This window comes from Typopeltis vanoorti, chromosome 4 (assembly GCF_054136105.1).
Source record: "Typopeltis vanoorti isolate ZY-2024b chromosome 4, IOZ_Tvanoo_1.0, whole genome shotgun sequence".
In the NCBI taxonomy this organism is placed as follows: domain Eukaryota; kingdom Metazoa; phylum Arthropoda; class Arachnida; order Uropygi; family Thelyphonidae; genus Typopeltis; species Typopeltis vanoorti.
The window spans coordinates 116,980,487-117,002,126 of NC_143552.1; the positions used below are offsets into that span (position 1 = coordinate 116,980,487).

General features: G+C 36.9%; 1 protein-coding gene across 1 annotated transcript in view; it reads right to left on the bottom strand.

Annotated features, from left to right (window-relative positions):
- LOC150107630 (cyclin-L1-like) overlaps window positions 1–21,640 on the bottom strand; it is a 401,380-nt gene that overhangs the window by 93,639 nt on the left and 286,101 nt on the right. The gene's annotated exons all lie outside the window — the stretch shown is intronic.

Below are 21,640 nucleotides of genomic sequence, written 5' to 3' on the forward strand. Positions count from 1 at the left end.
CAGTAAATTTAAAGGTTGAGTGCCTCAGGCTAGAAACGGAAGAAAGGTTGATTACAGTGTTGAGATGTTGTTGCAGTTCGGAGGCAGAGCCCTTTTTCAAGTTTTCAAATTTTTTAATGTCCTGACTTTGAATAATTTCAAATTCTTTTGCTGCCGAAGCACACAGGTCGTCGTCGTAGGGAATAGTCCAAAGGTCGTGGTTCAGCGTGTTGAAAAGCTCCTCCTCTAGTGCCCAAATAGCTTTGTTTTCATCGGCTAGGAGAACACGCGTAGCAGTAATTTGTTCTCGAAGTAGGGCGAAGCTAGCGCAGTTATAAATCCGGAGAGCCTTCTGAGAAGAGAAACAGTGCTTCAATTTTACACAATTTGGGATTACCTCATTATCCCGGCAGTGTTTTAGGAAGGTTAAATGATTTAGTTGTCTCGATATCTTCAGCTTCAGTTTGCCGTATTGGCAGGCTTTGCTTGTGATAGAATCTCGGTGGATGATCATAATTCTTCTAGAAAGGCTCATATGTTGGTAACACATGACTACTAAATTTTTAAGGAATTTACAATGTATACTACAATATTAATTAAAATAAACTTTAATAAATACTTAATTTATGTGTTCAGATGACAATGCCCTAACCACTGAACAAAACCACATCCTTAATACTTTCTTAGCCAATGGCTACAACCCCCAAAAAATATTAAAACCAGATAACACCCCCCCCCCTTCATAACAAAGATTACACTAAATCCATCTCCATTCCTTATATCCGGGGCACCTCGGAAAAAATAACCAAAATCTTAAAAAAAATATGACCTAACTTTTTGTTACAAACCATATAAAAAATTGGCATCCCTTATCCGCTCCACCAAAGACCAACTACTTCCCCTAGACCTACCTCGGGTATACCAGGTCCCTTGCAGCTGTAAACTGTCCTACTTTGGCCAAACAGGCAGAACAGCAAATGTCAGGATTTCGAAATATAAAGACTACACCTGGTTTCACCAGTACAGCCACTCTGGGCTTGCAGACCATGCTCTAGATACCCACCACAGAATACTTGGGAAGAAAGCCACATTAATACACTGCAGCAAGTTTAAATATGAAAGATTGTTCATTGAATCAGCCTCAGCTCTAAAAAAAACTTTCCAAACCTCAACAAATTTGGGTGCATGAGACTGCCCGAAATTTGGGAAGCTTGCATCACAAGAACATTAGCCCAACATCCAAGACAACCCAATCTAGGGATTGGGGGCACCATTAGGACTCTAGGAACAACAGTGGTTTCTCTCTTCTGCCTCATTTGCCTTTTGTATTGCCTGTGTGCACATGTCATAGTTGTATGTTCCCATTGAAGATGGCAATGTGACATTGCCAAAATATAGGAAGTATTTATTAAAGTTTCTTTTAATTAATATTCCAGTATATGTTGTAAATTCCTTAAATAATTTAATAGTCATGTGTTACCAACGTATAAGTCTTTCTACAAGAAGAAAAATATCTTCTCTAGTTGGAGGACTATCTCTGGGGGGGGGGGGGGTTACACAAATTACATCATTCTGTAAAACACCTCTACCAAGCTTACTGGAAGTCTGAAGTGCCTGTTCTCATGTTTAGTTCTCAGAACAGGGTTTCCATATCCCTCCCTCAAAGAGCATGCAAATCACTGTAAGAACAACAAAACTCTCTCAAACTCAAGGGTACAACACTAAAGTGTTCTGCATGCCAGTCACTAGATTGTCATCACAGGACTGAACCCATAACTTATGAGGATTCCTGGTCAGATCACTAATAGTTTGGTTCCTATTTTGCCAGATCATATCCTGATGGATTGACTATATTGCTATGTAGGAGAGGCACTGTCAAGGCTACATAATGGAAGGGAGACTGGGTGCTTTCTGGAATTTTTTTTTTTCACATACTGCATGCCCCTAGTCTTTAATTTTGTGTTCCCAACTTTAAAAAAGTATTATTTTAAATAATTTCTATAACAATGAAGCAAGTTTTTTAAAAAAAATCCAAAAGATATTAAACTTGAATCCACTCTCAATCTGCCCTTGTTCAAAATTTCCTTGCTTCATTTACTGTCCAAATTCTAATATCCACTCATTTTTCATTATTTGTCTTTGAAGCTTGACTTCTGTAATCCAAACAGCAAAGTCAACTTACTTTCTCAAATTCACTGATCAAGCATGAAGAAATGAGATCTGCCATTAGCAATGATCTTTTAAAAGTTGTTCATCTACCCATAACCAATGATCCCTTCCACTCTCCCAATACATCTAATTAACATAATGCAGATGTCCTCTCCTCTTGGTAACTCTTAACATAAACTTGTCTCCTTCATGCCATCAATGAAAAAAAAGTGATGAAACACTGCGAAACTATTGGCCCACTACCCTCATATTTAGTCTTCTCTAAAATATCTAAGGATATCAACAGTCACATGCTTCAGAACCTTAAGTTCATTTCTTAATCAACCATGACTAAATTAAATTTATTGCTGTAGATCAGGGGTCGTCAAACTTCTTTGACCGTCGACCCCTTCAAGAGTTTCTTGACTTTTTATCGACCCCCTCTATTTTACTATTACGTAATTATAATAGGACAAGCAAAAAAGACACTTATGTGAGTTTTTAGATTGTTTATTTTATAGTTAGTGTTTCTTGTATGTGTAATATAGTATATATTATTATATTCGCTTAACGTCAAAGGGATACGTTTTTGATGTCCTTCTTAACATTACATATTTCATAGGACAGATAAATAATATATAAAATATAAAATTTAATTTAGATAACAAAAAAACAATAATACAATCTTCCTTATATATATATATGAAAATAAGACTTTTATTAACTTAGTATACAATTTACTAACGTTGTCAATGCGAAGGGTGTGCTTCGTGACTCTTGACAAGATTAGCAATGTTGGGTTCAAAATTAGTAAGTTTCTGCCTTAAATCTCCACGGAATTCTATATCTAGCTATTTCTTTGTTACGTTAAAATGGAGTTAACATGGCTGAAACCAGCTTCAACCATGTATGAGCTTGGAAATGCAAGCAAAATGGGGAGTACCACTTCAGAAAGTTTTGGATATTTTTCTACAACATTTATATTTGTCCAAAAGTAACTTAAAGTCCTATTTTTAAAAAGAATCTTCAAGATCAAGTGACAATTCAACAAGTTCATCTTATAAGTTACATTTGATATTTTCAATACCTGCAGAAAATGGTGTGATAACCCAATCTGGAATGTGCATGTTTTCAAAATCTGCAAAGTGCAATTTAAAATCATCGCTCAAATTTTGAAGATGTTTTGCGTATATTTCTAAGTCTTCATCTTTTACTTCCAATTGCCATAGATTCGAAAGGTACTGAAAATCTTTTCATAACAATGATGATTTAAATAAGGCTAATTTAGCTTGGAAGCCTAAAAGAATCGCCCGAGCTTGAATAATTGTGATATCTTTACCTTGTAGATGGATCTGTGTGTCATTAAAGTTTGAAAATAAGTCTGCCAAGTAGAAAATATGATTCTTATTTCTCTTCAGTTCATCACTCAAAAACAAATTAACATCTGTAAGAAACTCTAGGGTTGAGTTGAACAACTCAACAAACCTTTGTAAACTTGCACCTCTAGACAACTTCAGTATGCAAGCGTAATTGGTGCAAGAGTTTAGTTCGTGAATGAATAATGATTGAATTATAATATGTATGTTGATGAATTTTAGAACATTAATGCTCACTTGTATGTCGATGCACAAAAATGAGACTGGGATCGAATAGGTGCAAGTATAAGTAAATAAGCAACCACGCATGTGTTGCAATCTAGCTCCAGCCAAGGCGGCCGGGTGGGAACCACAGACATCCGTTTATTGGTAGATACGTCATTTTGGCCTCTAACTATTTTCTAATTATTTCTAACTCTAATTATTACATTAATGCCCAGACCGCCACCATTTTTAACCCTTTCTGACCTGAATTTTTTTTTCCAAGTGAAAAAAATTTTTCTTTCTATTTATTTTGTCTTTAGGCCTAAAAAAGCATGAGTATCAAGTATTTTGATGAAAAATACATTTTCATTTTTCAGAAAATGAAAATGTATTTTTTTCAATGATTCATGGAAATTTCATTTTCAATGAATCACTGACAATGAAATGATTCATTTTCAATGATTCATTTCAGAATTGGAAACATTCGCCATGTAATATGGGCTATGAAGGCCAAGAAAGTTAGTGATTCCAACTGGAATCACTAGGGCAGAAAGGGTTAAGGAAGCATTTTGCACAACATAAAAGATTTTGTGGCATAGGGTGTTTGCAGTATGTTTACATCCTGACAGTTAGAAATGTGGCAGGTGAAAGACCTGGGAGGGACATGTCTGCTTAAAATGTAGTAAATGGAAAGAGCTTGGTGATATTGAAATTAGTATAACAGACAATGGCAGTATTGTCATAAATGAGTGGATGCCGACTGAGAGATGAGTAGCATGATTGAGGGCAAGGAAGATGAGCATCATGTGAATAATGATAAAATTAGGGAGTGTAGTAGGTTTAGAGGATGATGCTGACTGGGAGGGTAAATGGTGAGCAAGAGTAGGTTTGCTTGGAAAGAAAAAGATAAATGGATTGCATTAAAAAGGCTTCCATGTTCACTGAGTTTAGCATAAAGCATTTTGTATGATGTAATCATATTCTATGTATTTACTGCCAAGAAAAGAGCTCGATGTTCTGAAGCATGTGACTGTTGATATCCTTAGATATTTTAGAGAAGACTAAAGATGAGGGTAGTGAGCCGATAGTTTGGCAGTGTTTTTATCACCTTTTTTTTTCACTGATGGCATGAAGAAGACTACTAGTTTAAGACTACTTGGTTAAGAGTTACCAAGAGGAGAGGATATCTGCATTATATTAATTAGATGGATATCTGCATTATATTAATTAGATGTATACCCACATACATATGCATATCCTCTCCTCTTGGTAACTCTTAACATAAACTTGTAGCCTTCTTCATGCCATCAATGAAAAAAGAGGTGATAAAACACTGCCAAACTATCGGCCCACTACCCTCATCTTTAGTCTTCTCTAAAATATCTAAGGATATCATCAACAGTCACATGCTTCAGAACATCAAGCTCTTTTCTTAATCAACCATGACTAAAATGAATTTATTGCTGTAGATATTCATAGCAGATCTCTTAACCTATAAATTTTCCTTTTTTCCTTTAATTTTTTTTTTGAACACATGAAGTGAATGTGAATAAGGAGTGAAAGAGAATTATAGTAATAAAAGGAGAAAGAATAGAAGAACAAGGGGAAGAGAGGGATGAGACAGTGAAAGAGCTACGAATAGAGAGATGACAAGAAGGTAGGTAAGTGTGTGTGTGTGTGGGAGCATGTGAGCAAAGAAGGAATAAAGTGGTAAGACGTGTAATACATGGATACTCGATCTGTGGAGTGCAAAATAGAATGCCAGAGGAGCATTTGCATGGAGAAATGATAGATATTGTGACTATGGCAATAAAGCAAGGTGATAAAGAGGAGATGACTGTGATGATGGGTACAAATGACTTGAGAGATAGTGTATGTCAGATGGCAAGAGATCTGAGGTATATACTTGAGGTTGTATGACAAAAGAGTGAGAAGAAACTGTGTTACTCAGGTATTATAATGCATAGCTAAGAAGCATATCAATAACAAATGATATGATAACCAAATTGTATTGAAAGAGATGATTAAATTTATTGGATGCCTGTAATGCATTTGAGAATAGAAAAGAACTGTATGCAAGAGAGAGAGAGCCTCCATCTAAGCAGCACATCACAAGCTGTGTTGCATGTGCCTTACAGATAAGTCTTTTATTTTGGTCAATAATTTTTTTTTTGGTAATAACTGTAATGTTGAGATGTATGTTTGTCTGTGAATTTTAATATGAGGAATCATTTAGAAAGTTGCTTTATTCGTGGCATCGATGCATAAAAGGAAAATGGTGGCCAAGGCTTCCATGTTCACTGAGTTTAGCATAAAGCATTTTGTATGATGTAATGCATATTCTATGTATTCACTGTGAAGACTGAACAGAATATGATACGAAAGTAAGAATGGGAGAGGGAGAGAGAGAGAGAGAGAGAGCATGTACGAGTGCAAGAAATGTGAGCTGTGTGGAAAGTGGGAAAATGAAGTGATGACAATTCATGATGTAAGGAAAGACAGTGAAAGTGTTTTGGCGAATGTGGAAACAGTGATTGATAGAGCATGTAATGACAGCATGAAAGAAGTGGCTGAAAGTAATGTGGGTGATGAAGGATGCCACTTAATAGCACGATTATGCAGCATTCTTCACAGGATAAAACAGAGTGAATGGAGAAACAAATGTTGTGTGGTACAGCAGGCAGGTTGTAAGAAAAAGCGAATGGGAACGTATGAAAGTGCAAAAAATTGGAAATAAGAAGGTATTGTATGGAGATTTGTTGATAAGGGGTATACCTTAATGAGAAAGTGACAAACCATGTTTCCCAGGTGTGAAGATCAAAGATGTTAGTGAAACTAAGTTTGCAGAAAGGAGAAATGAATAGATTATTGTTATGGCAGGAACAAATGATTTGAAAGGGGAAAAATATGCAATGAGAGAAGATACAAAACAGTTGTTGAAAGAAGCAAAAATGACGAATAAGGAAGTAAAGATTGTGAGTTTGCTGCTTTGATATGATAAGACGGAGTTGAGAAGAAGGACCACGATTGCTAATGAGTGAATGAGAAGATTGTGCAGGAGGAATGGTGTGCAGTTTATAGATGTGTGAAGTGAATTTGATGACAAAAGGACTTATATATGCCTGATGGATTACATTTAAAGGTTTTGGAGTTAGATGGTTGGAGAACATGTTGTTTAGTGAGAGTCTGGAAGTGCAAAACAAGGGAAACTAGAGATATTAAGGGGGGAGGGGGATGCAATCAAGCATGTGTCTGGCCATCCCTGGAATAAATGAACATGTGTACAGAAATTATTATGCAATGCTGACTGTCATTTCACACATTCAAATAGGTTGATAAAGACAACCAATATACAAAATGATGGTACAACTTGACAAAATTTCATGACGGCTGGAGCGATGCCCAGTTAAACAAGGCTCCATTGTTTTCGCTAGGAAACCAGAGAAAACAGCGAAAAGTCAGCTACTGGAACAAATCTGAAAGCACACTCGAACTCAACATCACCAGAGTTAAAGATTGGTACCATCAACATAAGAAGCCTGAATGGCAAAGAAATGGAGCTAGCTGAAGAATTAGATAAGTACCAGATTGACATAATAGGGGTGACTGAAACAAAAAAGACAAAAACTGGTGAGATCTTTCTGAGTAATACATACAAAATGTTATATTCAGGCAATGACAATCAAGGAAAAGGAGCAGCCATAGTATTCAACACTAAATATGAGGATAACCTTCTTGAATGGCAGACAGAGTGATGTGGGCTAATATCAGAATGGGGAACTGGACAATGAGACTTATTTGTGCCTATGGTCCCATAGAAGGTTCTACTAAGGAAGAAGTGCAGGAATTTTTTGATGCTATAGAAAAAGCAACTGACACAATGAAAAAGGAAAAGTTGGTCCTTGTCGGGGATCTAAATAGCAGAGTAGGAAATGATTGTCAGACATACAAAAATATTTTGGGAAAATTTGGAGAAAAGAGCAAAGCTAATAATAATGGCAAATATCTGTTGGATTTCTGCTCAGGACATGGACTGGTTATTACTAACACCATGTTCCAACATAAAAATGTGCACAAATTCACATGAAGAGAAGAGGCTAGGAATAAGAAAAGTCTCATTGACTATGTTATTGTCGATAGTGATGTTTTCTCCCTGGTGCAGGACACCAGAGTGTACAGAGGATTTGAAATTGGAAGTGATCACTATTTAGTCTTGAACAGGATAAAATTGATTTCATATTGAAAAGAATAACATGTAAGAAAGCTTTAAAGCGAATAAAAGTTCAGCAGCTCTCACATGTGAACTGTAGACTAAAATACACAAATATTATTCAAGATAAAGCTAAAGAGTTTGAGAACAGGAACCAAACATTGGAGATTCTCAGTGGCAAGCCTTGAAGAAAACCCTGATTGATTCAGCCAGAGAGGCTGAATCAATCAGAACTCCATGGTGGACACGGGAAGTTAAAGAGGCGGTGAAGGAAAAGAAGAAAGCATATCAAACGTTCCTGGCAAATAATTCAGCTTGTGCTCTTAGAGAATACAAAAACAAATGTAAGAAAGCTAAACAAAAGTCATGGGAGAACTTGGGCAAGAACATAGAAAATAAATATCAAGAAGGTGGTAAGATATTCTGGAGGTTTTTGAAGAAGCTTAGAAATGGAGCAAAGAGTGCTGTAAAAGGAGTTAGAGATGATATGAAATGAAAATGGGAGAAATAGATATCCTTGAAGTATGGAGTAATTACTTCGAAAAATTGCTAAATGAAACAAGCAGTGAGAACAGCACAGTGGTAAAAAAACACTGACTAGGCATGCAGTCAGGAATACATATCCATATTTGAAGTAGAAAAAGCCATCAAAGGCTTGAAATGTGGAACAGCATTAAGTAGATGATAAGCAGCAGGAGTAGATGATATTCAACCAGAAATGTTGAAGTATGCTGGTATAAAAGTCTTACAGTAGCTGCACTGCATAGTTCAGAAAGCCTGGACAGAGAGACGAATTCCCGATGATTGGAGTAGAGCTCTAATAGTACCCATATATAAAAAGGAAATAAAACTGAATGTGGGAATTACAGAGGTATTTCGCTACTGAGTGTTCCTGGCAAGATCTATGCAAGTATACTTGAGAAACGGTTGAGAAGAATTGTGGAAGAAAAGCTTGGCTGTCAGGATCAGATCTTCACTTTAAGACAAATAGTCGAGAAATCATGGGAATATAACAAAGATCTGTATTTAAGTTTTGTCGATTTGGAAAAGGCATATGACAAGGTGCCAAGAGAGAAGCTATTCAATATGCTACAGTTATATGGTGTCAATGGAGCATTATATCAAGCAATACTTAGTCTGTATTTGAGTTGTAAGTCAGCAGTTAGAATTGAAGGAAGTACAGGAAGATGGTTTAATGTTAAATCTGGTGTCAGACAAGGATGTACATTATCCCCTCTGTTATTCATTATCTATATGGATCACATTATGAAGGAAAGTGGTATTAAACATAATTTCAGAATTGGAGATGTTAATGTCAGCTCTTTGCTTTATGTAGATGATGTTATACTTCTAAATAAATCTGCTACAAGTCTGCACGATTCTCTGACTAAATTCAATAGCTGTTGTAATAGATATGGTATGAAGGTTAGCAATAAAAAGACAAAGACAATGAAAATGGGCAGAATCATTGAAAATGTCAACTGTGTTGTGAACAGGGATCCTGTGGAACAAGTAAAACATTTCAGCTACTTGGCCACGATTTTTAATGAAGATGGTAAATTAAATATGGAAATAGACAACAGAAACAACAAAGCTAGTATGCTAGGAAGTCAACTGAATAAATTCATATGGAATAAGAGAGAAATTAGTTGGAACACTAAATTAACTGTATACAAGACAGTGTTCAAACCAGTTTTAACTTATGGATCTGAGAGCTGGGTCAGAAGTAAAATGCTTGACCAAAGACTGGAGACCGCAGATATGAGAGTCCTGAGAAAGATTACAGGCATGAACAGATAGCATTAATGGCAATATCATATTAAAAACTAGGCTATTAGGAAAGAACTTGACATTGTCAACATCCAGGAATGCGTTAGCAGAGCTAATCTCAGGTGGTATGGTCACTTAAACAGAATGGGCGAGGAAAGATAAGCAAAACAAGTGTTCTCTGCCAGGTTGGCAGGAAAAAGACCCAGAGGAAGACCAAGAAATAGGTGGATTGATACGGTACAAAGTGCCATAGATGATAGAAATATAAGATCTGATAATGTTGGAGTTTTGACAAGTAACAGACTGATTTGGAGGAAAATTGTAGATAGGAAGTTAGTAATGATGTAAATTTTTCATGTAGTACTATCATATGCTGTACACCCCTTGAGATTAAATGTCAGGAATTTGATGATGATGATAATGACATCACAGAAGAGTAATTGTCTGTACAAGGGGTTATTGAAATGCATGTACACGAATGTCAGGAGTAACAGAAACAAGAATTTTTGGCATTGGTCAGCTTGGCTTGGCCAAAAAATATAAGCATCCATCAATGAGACCTGGTTGATAGAAAATGATAAGTTACAGGGATAGAATGTAAAGGATACTGTATTTTCAGAAAGGGAATAGGACAGGAAGTGGGATATTCTTGATGACAGCTAAAGAACTACAACCAACAAAATTAAAAGTTAGAGGATTTTAGGTCTGGGAGAGAGATGAGAGAGAGAGAGTTTATGTGAGGCTGTCTGGTATGTCAGCCTATATGAGATAGAGGCCAATATGACAAAATATATTGTTCATTGCTGCTAAAAACCCACTCGATTCACAGGAAGATGAAGTTGCAATGCCTCAATAGATTAGTACAATGAGTGCAAGCAGAGCGATTATTATGGGAGACTTCAACTATGAGGACAGATTGGAGAAAGGAAAGGGAGCATGGCAAAGATGGAAGGGAAATTTATACAGCTGCTCAGGAATAATTGCCTAAAAAACACATTATAGAAGGGACCAGGAGTCTGAGTGTGTTAGATCTAGTAATAATATCAGAAGATATATCTACAACCAAGGTGTAGATATATGGGAAGCAGAGTGTAGATCACTCTACTTCCCACTGGGGAGAGTGATCATGCTATCTTGTTTTGGGAAGTAGAAAAACATGTGGAATTCTGCGAAATATAAAGCTGATAATTATGACATTTAGGAGGCATCTTGGAGCAGTGCCACAGCTAGTAAAGCTACAATGAATATCAGTCATGCAACAGAGTAGTCAGAGATTGACAGAAGCAGTCAGGAGGAAATACCAAGTGGGAATTAAGTGGATGAGTAGAGGTATAAAACAAGAGCTGCAAAAAAGAAAACACTGTGGAGGGAATATCAAGAAAAAAGATAATCAGAATACTCATGAGCAGTACAAAGTTCAAGCAAGAAGGATGATTAGCATGATAAGAAAATCTAAATCAGATTATGAGAGAAAATTAGCTATGCAGGCCAAAGTAAATCCAAAAGAGTTTTTTTTTGTGTTATGTAGAAAGTAAGAGGAAAAATGACTATGGTAGAACGACTTTAAACAATGTCGATGGCAGGAAGGTCACAGAGGCAAAAGAAATAGTTGGGTTGCTAAGTGACCATTTTGCAAAAGTATATCTTCCAAGTGGAGATTTTGCAGGTGTTGATGTGACAGAGATGCATCCCTGTCACATCAGCATATTGAAATTATCAATATGAATACATTTGTGGGACTGGATAGCATGTCAGCCCATGTACTACATGAATGTCAAAATTGTTTGTCTGAGTCTGAGCTTTAGCAGGGTTTTCCAAGGGAGTGGGAAAGATGGTAAGACAGTACCATCGCATAAAGGTGACTCCAAGACAGAGGTGGCAAACTACAGACCAAATAATATATATATCAAGAGTGGGTTGCTAAAGTATTGGGCAAGTGAATGGATAGGAATGCAATACTCTACAGTAAGCACCATGGCTTTGTAAAGAGGTGAGTCCTGTCTTAGTAATTTATTCACATTTATAATAAAGTGACAGTGGAAAGTAAAGGAAATTGATACACCATTACACTGCTGGACTTTGCAAAGGCATTTGACAGAATACCACATAGAAAAACTATTACAAAAGTTAGAGCAAGTGAGAATGGATATAAAGCTACTAGCATGGATAAGGGGGATGACAGATATATGGTGGAGTAGAATCTAGGAGAATGAGTGCAACGAGTGGAGTACTTCAGGATTCTGTACTAGGGACAACACTACTTTTAATTTGTATAACAATGATATAAGGAAAGATTTTTTTTTGGGGGGGGGGGGAGATATTCAGTTATCAGCTAACGCCTTTTATTCCCTTATAGGGAGTAGGCGAGGCCTTTATACTCTATCTAGCGTCTTTTCTTTTTTTTTTTTGGAGACTGAGTGGGCAGTTCAATCTCCACCGGTAGCCAATCAGAAATAGCTGGTCCATGTCTATCACTAATTATAGCAGCCACCGATGAAGAGGCTGGCAAACAAGTACTGCCATCGCTTGGTACCTAACCCTAACAAGATATGTTACTGTCTGAAATAATGTGGATACTATGGTCGATTTTCTTGAGTTGACAGGATAAAAAACCCAAATTTCCGGGAGGAAAAACCCGCTTGCCCATGCCAGAGATCGACTAACTCGGGAATCAGTCGAAGAAAGGCTTAGAAAAAAGTTCCTCCAGTTGGCGACTAGACTTGAACTTAAGTCTCACTTTGAGTGACCAAGCGCAGAGGACGCAAGCACCACTTCCACTGAGCTAAACAGGCCTCAGGAGATATTCAGTTGTTTGCTAATGATGATACAAAACTGGGGAGGGTAACAGTTAATAAAGATGATGTAAATATTCTGAAGGATGATTTAAATAAATTGGCATTGTGGGCAAAGGATAATGATAGTCAATTTATGCTAGTTTTTCACAGAACAGAATGATAAGATAACAATATTTATATTAATTATTTTCTTAGTTAATTTAATGTTGCAAAATGAAAGCGTATGTACTTCAGGTTGAAAAGGTTTCCATATGATGTATCATATTGATGTTACTGGACTGCAGAAAATTGATAAGGCTAGGGAATTTGGGGATAATGGTGGACAGAAAGTTGAAGTTCAGAGGGCACACTGCAAAAGTTGGCAAAATAGTTCAAAGAATTACTTGAATGTTGAAAAACATGTTAACAAGAGGAAAGTTATCTGTTTTCATAGAGTTATGATTCAGCTGCATCTTGACTACTGTGAACGGATGTGGTCACCTGTGTTTCTTGGGGATCAGGCGGTGGTAGAGGAGATTCAGAGAAGAGTGATGGTGATAGGAATACTCCCTATGAGGATAGGCTGAAGGTGTTTGGGTTACAAAATTTGGTTGACAGCCAGAAAAGAGGGGACATGTTAGAAACTTATAAGGTATTAAAGGGGTTTTATAAAATTGATACAAAGGAAATACTTCAATATTTGCCATGTACAATACAAGTTGTGCAAGAGTGTGGTTAGTAAGGGTGTGTGGACTAGATTCTTTGCATGGAGAGTGGTGAAGGAGTGAAATGAATTGTCAGAATTAGTTGCGAGTTCCCTGACAGTGAATGAGTTTATGGAGAAGTATGATAGGTTTTATGTGTATAATAGTTTAGTTTGGGCCTCATACAATGAGTTTCTGCACTCCATGGAGATACTAATGTATAATAATAATTTGAATGAAAAAGGAGTGGGTATCTGGAGAGAAATGCTGTTGTTTGAAAAAGTGAGACTGTTGGCATAAGGAAACTAGAGTTATGAGGTGGATAGTAGCTGGGATGGACTCTTGTGGGAATAGTCACTTGGGAGAAGGAGGAGCACATGATGTAACGCAAAATCCAGTGGAGTCCAAAGAGAATAATGATAGGTAGAGAAACACTGACAATGGGTTAATGTTTCTTTATACAAATGGCAATTGTATCCGACATAAAGGAGATGAATTGGTGGTGCTGATAGCTTCAATATGTGCAAAGATTATCAGGTCAGTGAGACATAGTTGACAGAATAGGCAGGTGATTATAATAATCTTAGAAATCAGCATGAGGCAGTTCCATGGATCAGTGCATGGAAACTAGTGAAGAAATATTTATTAGCAGCACCAGCAAGACGTATACTTCGAGTGAAAAAATAACACAATCTGGTGTAAAGTGGATGACGAATGATGTTGAACTGGAAGTGCAGGTAGGAAAAAAAGAAGTTATGGAAAAGATATAAGGAGAAGAAGAAAGCAGATGTATGAAGCATATAAGACTCCGGCTATTGTGTGTGTGGGGGGGGGGGTTTGTACATCCCCCCCTTACAACAATTATTATTATTATTATTATTACGGGCAACTCCAGGAGTCATTAGACTCATCGAGGGAGGCCCAAATCATATTCATCACAACTATTTGACATTCATACAGTATCTATCATACCTCGCCTTAAACTCATTCACTGTCACAGCATCAACTACAGACTCAGGGAGCGCATTCCACTCATTCACTACTCTAAAAGTAAAGAACCCAGCTCTAACACCTTTACTAACCACACTTTTGCCCAGTTTCCATGGATGTCCCCTAGTCCTCCCACAACCAGCCCTGTTCTCAAAAATATCTTCTGAATTAATTTTATAGAAACCCTTCAGTAATTTGAATGTCTCAATCATATCTCCCCTCCTCCGCCTATCAACCAATTTTTGCAACCACAAATCCTCAACCTGTTCTCATACGGTTCATTCCACAGACCTGCTATCATCTTGGTCACTCGCCTCTGGATCCTCTCCACCTCCTCCCCATCAAGAAGAAACCTAGGTGACCAAATCTGAGCACAGTAGTCTAGATGGGGTCTTATCAAGGCTCGATAGAGAGGAACAATAACCTGCTTGTCTCTGCTTGTCAACGTATTCTTCAGCAACCAAGTGATTTGATGAGCTGTTTTGGTCACTTTTGCAATGTGTCCCCTAAATTTCAATTCCTTATCTACCAACACTCCTAAATCTCGTGCCTCATCAATTTCCTGGAGCCGGGTTCCACCAATGCAGTAAACTGCCGCCAATCTTTTCACCCCAAAATGCATAACCTTACATTTTGCCACATTAAACTGACATCCATTCTCCTTAGCCCAGACCTCCAATCTATCCAAATCATCCTGCAAAATTTTGACGTCATCTGCATTCACTATTGCCCTACCCAACTTCGCATCATCCGCAAACAAATGAACTGTTCCTCTCAGATCATTTCCTATATCATTTATGAACAAATTAAACAGCAGTGGTCCAAGAACAGATCCTTGTGGCACACCACTAGTCACAGGCCGTCTTGTGGACTCTACTCCCGAGTAAACCACTCTCTGATATCTCTCCGTCAACCACCCTCCTATCCATCTCACCAACCCTATGTCCATTCCCATATGCTGCAATTTACTGATTAGAATTCCATGTGGAATCCTGTCAAAGGCCTTGGCAAGGTCCAGTAGAATCACCGTAAACCCATTACCCTTATCCAGTTCAGCCGTCACTGTGTTATAATACGTGAGCAAGTTACTGAGGCATGACCTACCCTTCACAAAACCATGCTGTCCCCGATACAGTATCCCATTTTCTTCTATCCAATCTTGTATTTTCCTCTTGACTATTTTCTCTAAGACCTTGACAATGATTCCTGATATGCTAATCAGTCGGTAATTTACAACAGCAGTCTTGGAACCACCTTTATGCAGTGGAACTATTTTCCCCTCTTTCCACCCGCTCGGGACTAACCCAGACCCGAGACTCAAATTAAACAAAATGGTCAAGGGTACTGACAATTCTTTAGCTGCTTCTCGTACAACACGAGCTGGTATACCATCCAATCCCACAGATGTATTGACATTGAGGTTATGCAATAGACTACTCACCTCCACTTCATTAACCACAATTCCCGTATAATCTACTGGTTTATTCGTTTCTGCAATGTCACCACCTGGATGATATACTTTTGCAAAGTGCTCACTCAGTAACTCAACTATCTCAACTGATTCAGTTACCTCCCTACCATCGGCATTCTTTAAAATCAATCTGCTATGTACATTTTTCCTTTTACTTGCTACATATCTAAAAAACTGTTTAGGATTCTCTTTAGCCTGCATGGCCAATGTTCTTTCGTAATCCTTTTTTGCTTTTCTTACCACACTCGTCACCCTTCTGGCCTGCGCTTTATACCGTTCATGTGCCTGCCGGTCACCCTTCTCCTTAAATTCCCTCCATAGTTGTTTCTTTTTTTGCAACTCAAGCTTAATGGTGTTATTCATCCATTTAACCCCTACTTGATTTATTATTCGGACTCTAGGTATACAGTCAGCCATTGCTTCATGCAAGCACTTCTTAACTCATCATCTTAAGTATTCTGCAAATGAGCAGGTTCTTCTCTTAGTAGCAAAAGCTTTCCTTCCACTCTCTTCTGTTCTGAACCTTCTCTTTCAAGGTTGTGTACCTGTCTCCATTCAGCATGTCATCTAGCATATCATCCCTTATCCACTCCACCAAAGACCAGCCACTTCCCCCTAGACCTACCTGGAGTATACCAGGTCCCTTGAGGCTGTAAACTGTCCTACTACGGCCAAACAGTCAGGGCAGCTAATATCAGGATATCCAAACACAAAGACTGCATCTGGTTTCACCAATACAGCCATTCGGGACTTGCAGACCATGCACTAGATACCCACCACAGAATACGATGGAAGAAAGCCACTTTACTACACTGTAGCAAATATAAATATGAAAGATTGTTCCTGAAATCAGCCTCAGCTCTAAAAAACTTCCCAAATCTTAACGAATTTGGGTGCATGAGACTGCCTCAAATGTTGGAAAGCTTGCATCCTTAGAACATCGGCCCAACAGCCAAGGCAACCCAATTTAGCCCACTAGGGGGGCACCTTTAGGACTCTAAGAAAAACGGCAGTTGCTTTCTTCAGCCTCATTTGCTCGTTGTTAGTGCCTGTGTGCACATATCATAGTTTTATGTTTCCAGAAGATGGCAATGTAACATTGCCAAAATATTGGAAGGTATTGATTAAAGTTTTTTAATTAATATTTTAGTATACGTTGTCATTTCCTGAAAAATTTAAAGATTTTAAGATGATTGCATATCGGCGTATCTAGTATTACTGAGAAGGATGCTGACTAGCAGAAAAAAAGAGTTATGTTTCCATTGTCACCAGAATTTGAAGAGGATAAATTAACCTTATAAAGAGAGCAGAGGAGATACCAAAAATGATATCAGGCCTGTCCGATGTTTGTTTTGAAGATAGACTGAGAAATGTGGACTGCAAAGTTTAGAATATAGAAGAGGTGATATAACTGAGACATTTAAACTGTTGAGAGATAGTTATTGGGTTGATGCTCGGGAGTTCTTTCGTACAATAAAACAAGAAGATGAGCAAGGACAAGTTGCCACTGTAATTCTGTCTTCCTGAAGTTGTACATATTTTTAATCCCATTTTTTGAACAAAGAAGTCACTAATAATATTTGCATATGCTGAAATTTTTTTGAAAGGGGAATAGCGGGCTATATAACGTGTGACCTCCTTAAAAATGTCTATATATATTAAGACATGTTTGGAATTGGGCATATACTTGCACTAATCACTATACACTTGATTAACTGCTGTTTAAGCAAATTAACTAAAATAGCATATATATTCATTTAGATTAAAACATGTACTATTTATAGTACGTAAAATATACTATAATAATAATAAAAAAAAGAAATAAAGCAAAAAATGCATTTATTAATTATGCACAAAGATAATCAATTAAATTTTTATTATCTAGGCCAAAGTTAAATATAAATTACTACATAAATGAAGGTTCTCAAGAGCTCCTTTTTTGATAAGAGTGAGATAAACATATTTTCATTCTACCTATATATATATATATATATATATAGTAATTTGTAGTATTAACTCAGTACTGGGATATGTTCATATTTATATATACTGACCATAACCGAGACTAGAATAACAATTAAATTTATTCAAAATGCAACATGTTTCATCGGACTGTCCGGCTTATTCAGGCATGGGAACATAGAAAGCAAGTAAACACTATGAGAAACATCGTATCACTATAAAACGACTTATAAAATCAGTTAGCTTTGAACTGTAGCTACAGTCCATGTTAAAGTTCTATTGTTAAGTAGCTGCATGCATCTGATTTCACGTGTGCCAATATCGGATAGTAGAGCTGAAAGATGTTGAGAGTTTATTTTTCACTTGGTTAGACTATAATAAATTTAGTTTAATCCTTTATCCAAGTGTGAGCAAACAAGCTTTGCGCCTGAAAGTATCTTCAGGACTGGGGTAAGGTAGTGCAACACCAGGCAACTCGTTGCAAAGGTGGAGAAAGATCTCATCACTCCTATCTCAGTATCTCCCATAATGCAAAGCACATCTCCTTGCGGATATGTAGTGCTATGCATTAAGGCAAGGGCCACTTCCCATACCGGTTTCGACCTTTATTGAGGTCTCGTCAGTGGGAGCCAGGCCCAGTAGTGGAGATACAAAGGCAGAAGCAATGAGAGGTCATCCTAACCTATAGGAGTTGCCAAAGGGTGTGCAACATCCGCAAGGAGATGTGCTTTGCATTATGGGAGATACTGAGATACGAGTGATGAGATCTTTCTCCACCTTTGCAACGAGTTGCCTGGTGTTGCACTACCTTACCCCAGTCCTGAAGATACTTTCAGGCACAAACCTTGTTTGCTCACACTTGAATAAAGGATTAAACTAAACTTATTATAGTCTAACCAAATGAAAAATAAACTCTCAACATCTTTCTCTGAATCCGGAGTAATTTAATAATAAGGTTGCACACCCTTTGGCAAATCCTAAGGGTGTCCGATATTGGCACACGCGTGAAATCAGATGCACGCAGCTACTTAACAATAGAACTTCAACATGGACCGTAGCTACAGTTCAAAGCTAACTGATTTTATAATAGTCGTTTTATAGTGATACGATGTTTCTTATAGTGTTTACTTGCTTTCTATGTTCCCACGCCTGAAGAAGTCGAACACTCTGATGAAACATGTTGCATTTTGAATAAATTTAATTGTTATTTTAGTCTCGGTTATAGTCAGTATATATAAATATGAATGAATATATATATATATATATATACACACACACACACACACACACACACACACACCCAATTTTTGATGCGCTAAAGAGCAGCACAAAAAACAAAGTTTTAAATTTACATTTGTATAAATTTAAATATTTGTGACTACCATTCACATTACTTAAATTTGACAATTAAGAGATACTAATGCCACATTCCTATTTTAAGAAAAAAAAATGCCACGTGTTACAAAAAATCATTCAGTATTTTTGATTCAACATTTTTTTTTTTCTTTCTTTTTCAGGTTCATGATGGAATGAAGACTTGTTTGCGGCATGTAAACATTTAAATCATTACCTCAGTCTTCAGAATATTTACTAACAAGCTAAAGTTACCAAGACTCTCATATTGATTTTAATGCATTTTTAGGACTGATTCAACAGTTATGAAGCTTCAAATAACATATTTCTAGTAATGATTGAAACATTTACTTGATACCAAGAATAATACTTTTATTAGCTGATGTTGTTACTGTATTTATGTAACTGGTTGTCTATAAACTTTTGACAAAAGATGCCTGTATTTAATGTAGGCTATATGTGTCAGTTCACTTTATTCAAAAATGAGTCTCTGGTCTTCCACTGGTGAAAACAGAACCTTCAAAAAGAGCTATCTTGTTAGGGAAACCTAAAATATACTGCAGTAAAAGACAACTTGAGAACTCTAACACAGGAATTATGTTAATTACAGTAGTGCCATACCAACGCAACCTTTGCATTGCCTTGGTGGCAATGCAGAAGGTCACTGTGATTTATACAGTCTGATTGCTTTAGCTTGATAATGCAACTCATAAATGTTAATTTGCTTTACTAAAGATAAAAATATGTAAATGCTATTTTTTTTTTAATTCTCCTTCTAGGTGCTTATTATTTAAAATATCATGAATAAACCAAATACTACACCAATTATTTTAAACCAGCATTTTATTCATAATGAATAATTTAAAACAAAATCAACCTTTCCACCATAATTAGCCTAGTTCTAAGACTAAATTATAATAAAGCAACAAGTGAGTTGGTTAAAGGGAATGGCTACAATGATTCTGCTGGATTTTGCAAAGGCATTTAACACGTTCGCTGCCACGCTACTCAGTCATAGTTTGTTCCCGCACGACAAGCGCTTTCGCGTCTTCAAGGTCAAGGTCGTAGCCAGCTTATCAGATAGAATTTTGTTTCATACGTCAACTACGAGTAATCTCGTAGCTGGCTTATCAGATAGAATTTTGTTCATACGCCAACTACGAGTAATCTCGTATCACTCCCATCTTCAAGGTCACTACGAGTAATCTCGTATCACTTCCATTTATATATTACATGTTCTGACGCCAGTGTTTATTGCGTCTAGTTCAGTTTTAGTTTCTAGTCTCTAAGAACCTTCAATTTCGCCATGGCCAGTAAAAGAAAACTTACTGATATAGAAGTAGAAGCTTATGCTAATATGAGCGATGATGAATTTCATGAAATATTTGGTTCCGATTCCGAAGATGATCCTACAGACGACTCTAGCAGTGACTTCGATGAAGAAGAAACTTTTGAAGATGAAGTTAGCAACCAGCCAAATACATCAACATCAACTTATTGGGAAAATTCAGAAGAAGAGCCCCCCCACAATTTGACTTTGTTGAAACTGCAGGTTTTAAAATTGACACTGGAAATTTCAGTATCAAAAGGTTAGCTGAACTTTTCTTTTCTGAAGATTTTCTCACAATTTTAGTAGAACAAACCAATTTATATGCTTTACAAAATATTGAGGAAAGCCGAGCGAAGCTCAAAAAAAGTCGAAGAATTTCTAACTGGAAAGCAACAGACATACCTGAAATGAAATTATTTCTTGGACTTTTACTTCATATAGGTCCTCGTAATTTACCGTCTATTGAGCATTATTGGAGTACAAATCAACTTTACAATTTGCCATTTTGGCGCTTTAAAATGAACCGAAATCGATTTCAAATTTTATTGCGTCATTTGCATTTCGCAGATAATTCTCAAGCAGCTAATGATAAACTGCATAAATTAAGACCAGTCCTAGATAATTTTAATAGTGTAATGCGAAATTGCTACACACCAGACAGAAACTTATGTATTGATGAGTCAATGGTGTTGTGGCGCGGTAGACTGGCATTTCGGCAATACATAAAAAACATAAATATGGCGTGAAATTCTATGCACTGTGTGAATCAAATGGATTGGTGATAAAAATAAAAATTTATACAGGAAAATCTGAATCCTCTTTAGCGAAAATGGGTCACGCATATGATGTTGTATTCCACTTGATGGAAGAATATTTAGACAGGGGTTATGTATTGCATATGGACAATTTTTATAATTCTGTAGCTCTAACAGAATCGCTTACCATCAGAAAAACGTATGTGTGTGGAACGCTGAGAAATAATAGGAAAAACAATCCACCAGATGTTATTCAGAAGAAACTAAAGAAAGGGGAATTTGTCTGGCAAAGACGAGGACCTGTTGTAGTCAGCAAATGGAAGGATAAGAGGGAAGTCCTTTCCATTTCAAATATGCACAAATTTGAAATGGTTGAAGGGCAAAATCGGAATGGTAAATTTCAGTTAAAACCGAATATCGTTAGGGATTATAATTTGGGTATGTCAGGCACCGATCTTTCTGATCAAATGCTTTCATACTATTCCACCTTACGAAAGACAATTAGATGGCGAAAGAAATTGGCAATATGCATTTTTGAGGTATACATTCAAAATGCGCATAAATTTTATAACATGATTACTGGAAATGCAATGTCTGCGTTAAAATTTAGAGAT